Here is a 12,380-nt window from a genome sequence, read left to right on the forward strand (position 1 = left end):
GTAGGAGCAGAAAACTGTTCCTGAGCAAAGGACCTTGCAGAAAATGAAGACTTGGGGAGGGGGTCGTGTGTAAGAAAGACAGCCCTGCAGAAGGAGCTGGGGGAGGGGGGGTTGTGCTCTCTTCTGGGACAATCTGCCCCTGGATAGCACACACTCACCCGTCCAGATGGGATTCCTCAGCAACTAAACAGGGCCGCCCGGTAGCCCAATGATCCGGGGACAAAAGGATGAATGGAGCAAGGGGGGCGGTATCCAGAAGAGCACAGGAAACCTGGCGCAGGAGCTGAAGGTGCCCTGACTCCCTTACAGGGGACCCTGAGGCCTGCTCGGTAGGCAGGCACTCACAGCTCTGGGTGGATGGCCTTAGTGTAGGAGCTTAAAACTGTTTTTGAGCACTGGTTATAGCATACAGCAGGGCAGGGTTGGGGAGGGGTGCTGGGGGGCTGGGTCGTGCAAAAGAAAGACAGCCCTGCAGAAGGAGCTGGGGGAGGGGGGTTTGTGCTCTCTTCCCGGACAATCCGCCCCTGGATAGCACACACTCACCCATCTAGATGGGATTCCTCAGCAACTAAACAGGGCCACCTGGTAGCCCAATGATCCGGGGACCTATGCTATATTTTCATAGAACTGATAATATCAGCAAATTAGTTTTACTTACATTTGCATAAAAATATTAAAAATGTGTATAGATGACAATTGTGTTCTTTTAATGGGGTGTATGTTGTGATTCTTCTGATAATAAGTTAGGCTAAGACAATAGAATACTGAAAACATCTTTGCATTATTATTTTATTATTTTTTGCAATGCTAGGGGGATGAGTACAGAATATTAAAGTATACAAGTGGTTTCTCTTTAAACATGAAGACATCTTAAAATGGAATTGTGGAGCTATTCTGGCAGTAGTTACTGGAATCATTTTGAAATTGATATTACCTATGGTATTTGTGAAGCAGATTGAAGCTTTCATTGGGTTGGGGAGACTGTCAGTTATGAGACCAAGAGCAGCAAGGTTGTTCTCATTAGCTCATTTCCAACTGTTATCATGTGTTGCGTGGACACTCCAGAAAGTTTTATTTAACCTTTTTATATTTTATTATCAGGATCTCTACCTCCTTTAGTCATATATGCCCAAGAACCTAATTATTTTTCTCAGTTCTCTCCATTTCTCTTCATTTGCTTTCTGTCTTACATCCCTACATATCCTTATTGAATAGAAAACTCAAGGATAAATGCCATATCTAATTCTAAGAAGCTGAGGCCCATGATGTGCCAAAGTCAAAATAAATGCCAGACTATGATCTTTTTTTTTTTAGAAGTCTATGATCTTTTAAATTAAACTTTACCCTTTACAAGCTGTAGTGCCATATTCATGTCAGGTAAAGTACTGCTCAATATTATTGGGTTCAACTTTTAAGTAAAGAGAAGAATCTCCCTTTTGGCAGTATTTCCCTTGTATTAATTATCCTTTTGCTTTAAACTAAGCTACTAAATCTGCCATTTGGGATACATTCTATATGTCAAACAATATGCCATCTTGTATCTCACATATACTCTATTTCATTGTATGTTTATATTTATTATTATTAAATAGTATTTTATGCAATCTCTGTTATCTTCTTTAGAATTACTACCATCTATTTAAAAACAATCATACTATGACAAATCTCTCACCATGAAATTGCATTATAGGTACATTATAAGTACATTACAAATGCTTAATCCTCTTAAGAGTTATTATGATCTCTTACTTGTTTCTGTAATTCAAATTTTTCTTAAAATATTTATTTATTTTTAGTGTTTGTGTGTGTGTACCCCAGGAAGTGTGTGCTTGTGTCCAGGAACTGCTGATACCTGCAGAGGTCACCAGAGGGCACTGGATGCTTGAGTTCTGGAGTTACAGGTGGTAGTGAGGTGCCAATATGGGTCCTGTGAAACAAACTCTGGTCCTCTGAAGAGCAGTAAACCATCTTAAATGTCTTCCTTATCACTCTATAGTGCCTGTTTTCAAGAAAGGAACACTTGTTTGGATAGACGACAGTTCACACACAGTAGGATACTAATAGCTGACTTAAAATCCATTTATTTCTATTGTTTTATTAAGTAAGCAGAAAGTAAGTGCAATGGGCAGAGGAGGATAATTGTTATATCTATGTCTTAAGCATTATTCTGTTCTTATTAACTGGGCATTTTCAACCTAAAGGTTGTTTTTTTTTTATATATATATATAAAGGGTTTCTGAAGTTTATAGTGACCTTCTGTCTTGTGGTTTTCTTCATGTCTTATCTCCTCTATTTTTTTATTCCTAAAATTGCTTGCAAGTGCCATGTACGTACCTCCTTAAATCACTAATAATATTTGTGTAGTTAGTATACCTAGTGCACTTTCATGTTATCTCTTTTTGAATGATTTATTGATTGAATAAAAACAATATATATGTACATACATATATGTTCTTAGTATGTTGACCCCACAATTAGTGCTCATGACCCACTACTACTGAACAAATCATCAACTTCTTGACCTTTAGTAATTTATAATGTTATTGTAATATTTAATAGTATTGATAGGAATCAAATGAACCCAGGTTCTCTGGAGGAGCAAAGAGTGCCATTAACAATTGAGCAATCTTTATAGTCCCACGAAATGCTTTAAACCCGTACCCAGAAGAATGAGTCACAGATACAGTCCAGAAACATACCCATTAAATTACAACATAGTTTTTTAGTATCCAGTAGAATTCTTCATAGACTTCCATTCTATACAGTGGAAATGCAGAACACAAACATACAAACATTGATATGAGACTTTTATTGTAGTATTTTCCTTATGGGTCATAAAGTTGTAGAGGAAAGGGTTCCAGATGTTTGAATTCTCAAGATAAAATATATGATAGAAAACCACAAACACATTTATTTTCACACCATTGAAAAGAAAGTAGCCTTCTATTGATCGAAGACTGCTTGAATGGGCATGATGATATAGAAACCTGAAAAACTAAAATTGAAATAGATTCATATATAGTTCCATCAAAGCTGTGTAAGGGAGAACTACATCTTAGAAAATGAAAGGTATGGTAGAAAAAGTTTACTCTAGGTCAAAGATCTTTATGTACTATGGAAAAAAATCCATACATCATAGCATGTCTATCTTTATTGCAAACTGGTATATATTCTCTATTAAATTATATGCATATAATTGAAGCAGTAGTTTTTGTTAATTTGTCTGCTGAAATTTACCAGCTTCTAAAATAAATCACAAGTTATTTGAAACAGTACATAGTGTGTCAAAGGTCCCTAGAATGAACATGGAGAAATCACCGGTCATGAATCCACTATAAAGGAAAGATTTCAAATATTTCATACATGCTTTCTATATTACCTGCATCAGCAACACAGCTGGAGAAAATTACTTTGGAAACAAGGTAAGCCCTCTCATACAGAGAATGATCTGTGAGCAATAGTCCAATAGTTCATGTAAGCTGTATTGTTTGTGCCAGGATGAATTTGAGCTGACAGGAAGAATATCATTGAAAGCCAATAGAACTGTTATATCAATATTTATAAAAATGAAATATTAGGTGAAATACACCCATCAGGAATGGCTAAAAACTGAAACACAAGTTTTATGTCTTGGAGTCCTTTACTCACTTAATATTATTAAAATTATTAATCAAGTGACAGATTTTACCTTTATTGTATTCTAGAGATTATATAAGCAGCAGAATTTGTGTGTGCAATTTTTCTTACATAAAAAGAGAGATATATTAATATTTTAACATAAAGTAATAGCTGTTAGCTATGAAGTGATGGTTATTTCCCTTCTCATAGAATATGTTGAGAATTTTGGTGCTTGTTGGATTATGAAAAATAAGAAACTAGTTAAAGCAAATTTTTTTGAACAAAAAAGATTAACTGTGTTTTATCTCTTTTCTTACACTTTAGAGTTGTCTGCATCCTGTTATTTGGGCTTACAGTATTCAACCATAGTTAATATCTCTATTTAGTGAACATAGCTATTTTTGCAATACTTTGAGTTTTGCTAGTTGCCAGATCATTAATGAGCTATGAATTATGCAATAAACCTCTCCTGTGCCAATAAGGAGAATCCAGCAGGGAAGATTGGCCTGAGAATAGACCACATGTGGCAATAAAAGAACATTTCTTTCATTTAAAAGACCAATTAAAAATTAGAAATGATTTAACATCAGATAGTTGTGTGTGGCAAATATGCTGCCATGGAAAAGTGTGAAAAAATAAAGATAAAGATGACTGGGTTTGAAATTAAGACTTTGGGAGCTCTGAGTTTAATATCTGTTTTCTTTCTCCCAAATTAAGACCTTAGGTTAGTCCAAATTACATACCAATCACAAGATTGCAGATTCAGAGCATTTTCTTGAAAAATAAACAACAGCAACACAACAAAAACAAAACATACTGTATTTAAAGCACTTCCTGGTAATATCATTTCAATCTTGTGCTAAAGATATGTCTAATGATGTATTTTGCCCTTGAATCTACTCCTACTGATAATATAGCTCTTAAACAATGAGAGATGAACAATGCTTCTCCCTGGGCAAAAATGACAATTAGAAGCTCATTAGCTTTGTTTTAAGTGAATTATTCTTTGTTTTAAGTGAATACAAATACTATTTGGCCATATTACTTCTACATTTCTACTTATAAGCAAAAATGTTCTCACTATATTTGAACATAGAGCCTGAAAGTTTTGTAACGGGTGTACATTGGTTCTATCACAAACTAACTAAACCAAGACATATTCATTTTGGATGAAATTCTGTCTCCAAATCACTAGACTGAAGTCTAAAACCTGCTACCTCATAATACATATGTTTATGTAGAAAAGGGGTGAAAATAAAACTAGTTGGGATAAGGTAATCAGGATGGACCCAATTTACTGTGGTTATCTCTTGGAAGTCACTTCATAGAGGAAGTTTATCAATACAGTTATATATAAATACAGTTTATCAATGAGTAAACATGCATTATCTAGAAGGCAAAGTACATCACAGGAGCATGCTAAAATATTCCAAAGGTTGAGATAAGTTCCAGCCTTTAATGAACCCAGTGAAATACTACCTATTGCAAACATCACTGTAAATGATAACTATACCTCAGTAAGAGGACTTTACTGCCTATTTGCCACATCTTCCTCTCTTCTATCTGGTAATTGGGAGGACTATCTGAGTTAGTTAACAGAAGTTCTAAGGACTCAGATCTGATGATGCATGTGTGTTTTACAACTGCAAAAAAAAAATCACAGAAGTTAGATTTTGCTCTCTCAGAAACTGAGAGATGGTCTGCATCCTGATGTTTATATTTTCAAAAGATGGCCTCCAGCATCTTAAGAATTTATTCAATTATGAAGATAACAAACTGTATACATTTCAGAAGGAGAATGTGCTTATTAAGAGGTTTTCTCTAAGACACCATAATAGGTCTCTCTGCTGGTGCAGTAAGCCATATCAAGCCAAACTGAAAAAGCTAAAGAACAGATTTATCTGAGCAAAGCAACTCCCATGTGAGTACTTCACTAACAGAGACTGGGACAAAGTATGAACAAAAGCAGTGCGGTTAGATAGCCTGTGGGTGAGAGGTGATGATGGGTCCACCACAAACTTGGTTTGTGACCAACTCTGTTCAAAGACTCGCACTTGAGGTAGAGACTTGAACTGCTGGCAAATTCATGGGAGGAGCTGCTGCAGCACCTTTGAATAAAGAACTGGGCTTTCTTTGTTGGAGATTCTCTGAGAGTGCAGGGTTTGGAAAGAGAAGAATGGAACTTTCTGGATCAAGCAGGAGTGAGCTGCAGGTTCCAGCTATAACTTCCTAATATCTATGGTACATAGAGGAAGAAAACGATGGGCAGAGAGTCCTTGGCTAAAGAGAATTGAGTTTCATTGTTAATATATATCTGTCTTTGAGGCACCCCATATAGAGAAACAGTACTCCACAAAGACACATGTAGACAAAGATCAGAGTGACATGGCAAAGTCAAGAGATGCAGACTGTCTGCAAAATACAATACACCAGGAGAGAGGCCTGTGGGCAGATGGTTCCCTTACTGGTCTTAGAAGAAACCAACTGGGCCTGCATCTTGATTTGAAGCATCTCACTTAGAGATGATCCTTCATTTTTGAGTTCTCTGAAAATATAATACAAAAACAAGACCTCAATTTGTATATTTCAATATTTTTGCAAGTGGCCAGACTTTGGAAGCATAAGCATTGGAAAAGGTTACTGTAGTTATTAATTACCAAAAATTGCTAAGAACATTAAATACATTAAAATATACAAGCCAGCAGTCAAAGAGCCCAAGGCAGAAACTTCATATACTGTAACCGTTGCAGCCTACAGCCTCCTCCATGAGGACTCTGAAGTCATGCTTACAACATGCAGAGTATTTGCATGTAGATTGTCCATGCCCTTGTATACTTAAACATTTGATAGTTTAAGATATAAGTAGCTCCTTTCTTGTGTTGTTTAGGGAATATGCCTAGGAGAATCCCAAACATGCTGCATACTAACTAGTACATTTCAATATAATTCCAAACATCCCAGTCAAATTCAAGAAGCAACAAGAATTAACTGAGAGGATCATAACAAAGAAGCCATAAAAGTTGAATAGGAAAGGATAATGAGCAGCGAAAAGTATTAAAAGCTCATTATATTCATATATGAAATGTTCAAAGATTAAACATTGAAAGGCAATGTCCCCTTCTGTCTAACCCATTCCTTCTCTGTTGTAAATACAATTAATATCGATATGTGAGTTAAGTCATGGATGTTTTACAACATCTTGAAAGTGTCCTTTGCCACTTTATATTCTTTCTGTGGATTGACTTTAGCATTATCTGTGAAGGGAACTGTAAGAACAAGAGTTAGAAAATATGCTTTCGATGAATGTGTGATTAGGGGAAATTAAAAGAAATAAAACAAAAGCAAGATGATTTTTAGAAGCTGCCCTGCAATCACGACTAGGAGCCTTCCCTGGGAGCCTCTTTAATTTTGAGTGACTTGCTGCAAAAGTAAAGAAAGCCGGAAAACAAACTGTTTTCCACAGTGATGCTCTAATGAATTAGGACTGGCAACACTGGATAAGGGGATTAACTTTAGATGGGGAAGGTGAGCTAGACAACCCAGCACTTTTGGACTGAAAACACGATGGGCTGCATAAAGTCCAGATACTAAAAGTTCAGGGACAGAAATGGATATGATAAAACAACTTTATTTTGTTTTTAAAATTACTTTTATCTTTTAGGTTGTAATATAATTCCCTCTTTCCTCTCTCTAACTGACTCATAGACCCACTACATGCTGTCTTTCAAATTCATGGCTTTTTCCATTAATTTTTATACACATATATGTATATACATATTGTGGTGGTTTGAAATAAAACCCCATAAAAGGAGTGGCTCTATTAGGAGATTTGGCTCTGTTGGAGTAGTTGTGGCCTTGTTAGAGTAAATGTGTCACTGGGGGTATGGACTTTGAAGTCTCCTTCACTCAAGCTACACCCAGGGTTGCAGACTACCTCCTGTTGCCTGTGAGTAAAGATGTAGTACTCTTAGCTCCTTCTCCAGCACAATGTCTGCTTGCATGTCACCAGGTACACCATGATCATAATGGACTAAACCTATGAAAATATAAGCCACCCAAATTAAATGTTTTCCTTTGTAAGAGTTGCCATAGTCATGAGTCTCTTCACAACAATAGAAACCCTAATAAGACACTGATATATTTCTAAATATAACCAGATCAGTCTGTATAATATCACTTTATGTATATGACAAAAGAAAAAATGGTAAGAGTCAGAGAATCAGGGAATTTGCTATGAGATTTTGCCTCCTACAAATGTCAGAAGGTACACCCGTAATTTCTCACCAATATGACTGCCTAGCCATGAAATGAACAAGAATAACAACTGGTGTGGGAGGTCCTTCTGTCCATATGCAGCTTTCATTGGTCAATGAGTAAAGAAACTGCCCTGGGCTGTTGGTAGGGCAGAACTTAAGTAGGTGGTGAAGATGGGACTGAATTCTGGGAGGAAGAAAGGAGAGCCAGAGAGACAACATGGATCCGCTGGAGACAGACACTGGGAATTTTCCCTGGGTAAGCCACTGCCACATGACAATACACAGATAAATAGAAATAGGTTAAGCTAAGATGTAAGAGATAGCCAATAAGAAGCTAGAGCTAATGGGCCAAGCAGTGTTTTAATTAATACAGTTTCTGTGTGGTTATTTTGGGGCTAAGCTAGCCGGGCGGTCTGGAAGAACAAGCGGCCTGGCTCTCCTTGTAATAAACAATAGATATGCCAGTGTGGATGGGGAAAGACTAAGAGACCTCAACACTACATAAAGAACTATAGGCCAAGGGTTGAAGGACAGGGAAGAGGAAGGGAGGGGAGCAGAGAAATATGTCTAGGTAAATAAAATTAATAAAAAAAGAACTATAGGCCACTAAGGAAAGCTAAGATCAGGAGAAATAGATTCTCCAGGTAAGAACATAACAATTGTTTATTCCATACGAATACCAAGAGGTCAGCCCCACAAACATGCATACAAGTTACAAACTAACTTGTTTCTTTTCTTTTTTATTCTTTCTTTGTCTCTCTCTCTCTCTCTCTCTCTCTCTCTCTCTCTCTCTCTCTTGTCTCTGCTACTCTCCAAAGGTGTTCCTTTGCCTTACAGAAACTTCAGTTTTATGAAGACCCATTTATTCTCAATCTTAATGTCTGTGTTACTAGTGTTCTATTTAGGAATGTGTCTCCTGTGCCAATGTGTTCATATGTGACAGTTATGTAGTACAATCTATTTGTGTAGGGCCTAACAATAGAAGCAGGGGCTATCCTTAATGTTTTAACTGGCTCTTGGTAGCCTATTCCTCATATTGGATTACATTACTCAGTCTAAATACAAGGGGAGGTGCTTAGTCTTACCACTTCATGAGATGCCATGCTTTATTGATACACATTGGTTGCTTATTCTTTTCTGAAGAGAAACAGGAGGAATGAATTGGGGATGAAGAAAGGGCAGAGAGAAGAGTGAAGGGAAACCATAGTTCATAAAATAAACAAATAAATCAAAAACAGAAATTATCACAGGGCCAGAAAAATGACTGAGTGGACAAATGTACTTACTACACAGCCTGAAGATCTGAGCTCAAACTTCAGGTTCTACATGATCCAAAGACTCATTAATTGTTCTTTATTAATTGTTCTCTAACTATCACATATGCACTGTGTCTCTTTCTCTCTCTTTCACACATACACACTAATGTAATAAAAGGTAAATTGTCAGAGGACTGAAATCATCAACCATTATCATGATCATGGAATAGCCTTCCATTGAAGACAAAGCCTTTACAAATAGAAACATCACAATTCACTATAAGACCAGATAATGATTACACTATTTATGTATGTGTCACACTATTATGTATGATCACACTATTTATGCTCTAGTAAACTATTAAAAGTTTGTGATCTGTCACTTCAAGATGCTTATTTTAATGCAGTTGACTAGACTGCAAATTGTCACTACTCCAATGTATACTTCTAATTTGATTTCATTTACCTTGATTTGAATTTTAGCATTTTTGCTAAAAATTTTGTTTTCTGCTTACATAACTTGAGCATACATTACAGAGATGTCAAGTTACATCCAAGCTGAGATGATGTATCAATATTGGTATACCCTCTGTGACAACCTACTTTAGTCATTGTAGATCAGCATCTCACAGGGAAGCTGTGAAAAAATCACTATGTTCTTTCCCCACAGGTACTGTTTCTCTCTGTTTGGACTTTATTTTCTCTTACACCTTTTCTGCAGTGATCTGGCCATGATATTGCATTTAACATGAGTTGTACAAAAAATTTTCTCTATGTTTAGTGACATAACATTTGCAGAATGTCAAGAGGTACTTCCAGATTTTTTCTATAATAAGGGGTTTCATATGCTAATCTTACTTTTTCTTTATAATTCAGATTTAATGATATGAGCTAAAAGTTTTCAATCAAATCTATTGAAACTTGTTTACTTTTAAATAGAAGATGCAGTCAGATCTATACCCTCAGTGGGAAAATAAGCATTTTTTTTTCATCTTGGGATCTTATTCTTTATAACTTACTGAAGTACAGTGAAAATAATCCTGGTTTCCCCTATTTCTTTCCCTTGTTCTATTTTTAAGTAAATTTTCTTTGTTTGTTATCTGTTTCAGCTGACTATGTAAGAATGAAATGTGGCCAAAATAAAATTATGCATTATATTATATTTGGATCAAACTTTCATATTAATTTTAAAGTGTTTCAGAATAAAAACAAACATACAAAAAAAGTGGATAATCCACATATTGTAAGATTCTTATATAATTAAGTTAGTACCTCTATAAGGCAATTAATTGTCTGGTAACACTCTTTAGAAAAAAAAAATCCATGAATTGGGGGGGGGTAAGTAATTCTGCCTGTTCAAAGCTGAGAGTAAGCTGTACAGGTGACTTGGGACACAGCCTGACTAAGACTTTGCTCTAGAGTTCCACTTTATATTTTTTACAGTACAGCACGTAAACTTTTTATATTTATTTTTTCTTTTTTATTAATTTTTTTTTTAAAAATACCAATCCAAATTCCCACTCCCTCTCTTCCCATTCCCTCCACACATTCTCCTACCCAAACCCCTATAATCCTAAGAGAAGGCACTTTGCTTTGCGAAATGTCCAAGACCCTCCCTACTATATCTAGTCTGAACAAGGTATATATCCGAAGAGAACAGGATCCCAAAAAGCCAGTACATGTTTTGTGCTTATGAGAAGTGGAGACTGCTATCCATATATACTACCACAAGTGGTTGAGCACTTTTTGTATCCATAAGGATAACAGTTTAGAAGCAAGCTCTTGAATTAAAAAATCCAGCATTAATGTCTTTATTGATTATCAATTATTGGTAGTACCATAAAACATCATTATCATTTCAATCCATGTGCTGTGTGTATACATATATATGTGATGATGCATGTTAATACTGTCTATAAATTTTATTGTTGCACTAATTAAGATTTTAATGTGATTAGATATATTACCATATATTACCACATTGGAGGATCCCTTCATGAGTAAATCAAATAAATATCATAGACATGTAAAGTTTATTTTACTTCATTTGGCAGTTTGATAACATTATGCCAAGGGATCTTAAAACTCAGTCTCTCAGGACAATTTTCTTATTCATTAGGATGAGCTCTACATTTTTTTCTTGTAAGTATCATCACAGCATTGTTTTCTATGTTGAGGTATAAATTTTGTTATATACTCATTTTTAATTTATATGTTCTTTTGATAAACTTACAAAAGTTAAATATTTAATGTTCCCAATATTTTGTAGTTAGTTTAATTTAATTCAGGAAAAGAAATTTAGGTTAAAAATCTTTCATCATTTCTAGGTGTTACAGTGTTTTAATGAAGAAGGCAAATATAAATATGGACTATAAAATATGAAATATGTATACATCATAAACATTATGATTAATATCAGAAAAGAAATATGGTACATAGCAGTTTACAAATAGTTATTTTCCATCTTCTTAGAGATGTATGTTTTGTTATAGCAGATAGATATTGGGTTTTTCTTTCAATAGCATGACTTACTATTATCAAATAATTATACTCTTGCTGGGCAGTGGTGGTACACACATTTAATACCAGCACTTGTGAGGCAGAAGCAGACAGATCTCTGTTAGTTCAAGGTCAACCTGTTCTATAGAGTGAGGTATAGAAGTGGCTCCATAGCTACTGGGAAACTCTGTTTTGAAAAACAAAAAAACAAAAAATAGACTCTCAAACCATTCCCTACATAATGATTTATGACTGAAAATTATTTTGAAATAAGCTATTGATAGTGCTAGCTATGATTAAAGATGTTTGTGAGATCCTGCAACCTCCATGAATAATATTTGCTTTATCATTAACTAGCTTAATATAAAGGTATGTGATTTGTAATTTTCAGTTACAAGCCTGTATCTGTACACTGAATTGTTTTGTTCACTTTCCAATACAAGAGACGGAGCTGAGAGTTTTACATTCTGACCCACGGGCATCAGGCACATGGACAGACACTGGGCATGCAGTTGGCTTTTAAAACCTCAAAGCCCAAAGAGCAACACACTTTCTCAAACAAGGACATTTCTGCTCCAACAAAGCCACACCTCCTAGACCTTTAGATCCTCAAACAGTTTACCTATGAACAGCAATCTGCCCTGGAAAATTGTTTCCAAAGCAGAATGATCATGGAGTTGATGAAAAGGCAAATATATTTCTGTCATGCTCTATGTGGATTTTAGAACTATCAAAGGGTCATAAGGATAGG

This window comes from Microtus ochrogaster, linkage group LG1, assembly GCF_000317375.1.
Source record: "Microtus ochrogaster isolate Prairie Vole_2 linkage group LG1, MicOch1.0, whole genome shotgun sequence".
Lineage (NCBI taxonomy): Eukaryota > Metazoa > Chordata > Mammalia > Rodentia > Cricetidae > Microtus > Microtus ochrogaster.